Below are 2,831 nucleotides of genomic sequence, written 5' to 3' on the forward strand. Positions count from 1 at the left end.
CAAATATGGTAGAGGGGAGGAACTGGATTGAATTCCACTGAACTTTAATCCCAATGACAAGGCTATTTCTAATGTGAATGGATATCAGGCTGCTTAAACCTGATGTTATTAAACATTCTATCCATTAAAATATCTTCATTTTTAATCCATGTCCTTCGATGTTCTAATTATTATTTGGCTTCCGAAGTATTTCTTCTTCTAGTATACTTATCTAAAATGAATTTCAAATATTTATAATGGTAGTTACTTTTAGGTAATTATTATATTCCAGGAATTCAGTGAATATGATATAATAGATATAATTCATTATAATATATTAATTCATTTAATATATTTGATTTCTGTGACAAAACATTAGTGATTACTGTGCATCTACCTTTGATAGGTGGATCAATTTGGGGCATGTTGAAAAAATCAGGGTGTAAGGTTTCCACTATGAGGTGCAGATCAAGGCTTATAATATATTTGTTAAGGTCAACCCTTCCTTTCAGCCTTTCCTGTGACCTACAAAAATCATACAACTATATGATTCTGTTTATAGTAGGAGTAGTTGAAGTAAATTACCATTGTTCAAACAAGGCCTCTTAAGTTCTAGATTCATCACTTACTAACTGTGAGGTCATCTTAACTTGCATAGATATTGGCTTCCTATGTAAAATAAGTATGTTGTCAAAAATCCTTCATGTGGTCACTGAAATTAAAAGATAATTCACATAAAGTGCTTAGCCCAATATAGGCCTAGAGTATGGTAAGAAATGAATGGTAGCTAATGCTTTACTCATTTATCACTAAGAGAATTAATAATATTCTAATAAGATGACATAAACTCTGTATATAATTAGGGAAGTAAGACTTTAACAGGGACCAATTGCAGACAGAACACAAGTTCATATAATTTCTAAAAACTATTCCTATTCTAATATTTAGATCTAGTAAATTACCACCTTAGCCTTCCTCTCAGGTACTGAGTTTTATTTTTGTCCCCTATAACTCTTTATTATTTGTAATATTTGAGGAATAAATAAATAAATACTCTTAACAGCCTGTTTCAAGTCTCAGTGGCTTAATATTATCAAGATTTCTTACTCCTTTATGTCACATTACAGTCAGGTAGAGAGTTGGGGTGAGTCTTTGTTCCATTTAGTTCCATTCAGTCATTCAGGGATCCAGGAAGTGTCTCTGCTATCTTCTAGAGTTCTGGAGTCCTCCATTGGATACTCTGCATAAGATAGGGAAGGTACAAAACTCATTGAAGATTCTGAAAGATACCCTATTCCATTGGCCAAAAGTCACATGGCCCAATCTAATTGCAGATAGGGTTTGGGAATGTAATCTAGTTATGTATTTGGGATGAAAAATAATGTATTGCTGAACACATAGCATTATCTCTGCCTTAGCAACAAACCAAACATTTCCACCAATAAAACTAAGTTAATTAGCTAAAGATGGTGAGGAACTCATGCCTACAAAATTTATTCACACATAATTTTATAGAGCTATATATCTCATATTACAAAGACTTTGTCAACAGAGATTGGAAGCTAGGAAGACTTTTTCTACCACTTTTTGATATGTTTATGTTCTATAGGAATTCTCTGGGTAACTTTTTGTGAAGCATTTTGTGAAGCATTTCTACTTGTATGTGTGAAAGAGATTATGTCCTCAAATGAGCATTTTCCTTGCTTTTATCATTTTGTGTCATTATCCCACCATTCTTTTATTATAGTTGTTACTGAGAACATTTAGCATGGAGATTAACTGTGAAATAAGTAAATAGCAAATTGTTTTGTTAGAAAAGAGTATAGAAGTCAATGCTTTTAAGAGTTTTTTTCATTATCTGCTATTTCTAAATGATTACAATACTCAGAAAACAGCAGATTGATAACCTTAGATTTAAGAATTTTTTTCTAGAAAGAATTGCTGTGATAGTAAACTTTATGCACAGTGCACACTTTGCTATGATACTCCCAAATATGACTTTTTCTGAAGTTCCATTTTATTGATGAGAGAGTTCTTTATATTAAAATCCATTTAGTACATGAATTCCCAGGCACTCTCCAAAAGACAGATTTTTTTATTGTTTTCATCATGGTGTTTATTCACCATGGTTAAAGAAATAGATTCAAACATCCTGCTTATTTTACATTTTACCCAACAAATCGCAAACAACAGCAACTAGCACTCAACATCCACATTTTAGTAATACCAAAAAACTATTGGAGACTGGCTATGTGTATTAATGGTTTCATTTCCACTGAGTATTTTTAATTATATTGATACTATTTTGAAAAGCATAAATATTTTAATTATTTTCTCATAATTAATATGTACATATGAACTTGATCTTATATTTTGATATTTTTCTTAAAAATCAAACTATTCATTATTCATGCTTAACCAAAAGATATATTTGTAATTTCATTAAGATACATTCTTAAATGACCATTTGTAATTCACTGAAGTTAAAGACTGACATTCTTTAGATGATTATATATTCATTTGCATCTTCTGTTTTTAGTAATTATAATACTAAATAATTCTTACATAAAATATTTGTTTTTCAAGTGCTTTTCTAGTGCATTCTACAATTTTTCATATAATTACCTGTTTGCAAGTTAAAAGAGGTTATAGAGTTCAAAATAACATCATGAGCATTGTTTCCATGCTTGTCTAACCAAGTCTAGCCTTTAATAAATAAATAAATGTAGAAAAATGAATACCCATGCATACATTAGTTTTTATTTTCAAATACATATTATTAAATCGAGCAATTCCAAGAGAAAAAAATGTTTGCAAATATGCATTTTAAAAAGTGGAAAATGGAATTTTTA

The sequence above is a fragment of the Pteropus alecto genome, unplaced genomic scaffold, assembly GCF_000325575.1.
Source record: "Pteropus alecto unplaced genomic scaffold, ASM32557v1 scaffold171, whole genome shotgun sequence".
NCBI lineage: Eukaryota > Metazoa > Chordata > Mammalia > Chiroptera > Pteropodidae > Pteropus > Pteropus alecto.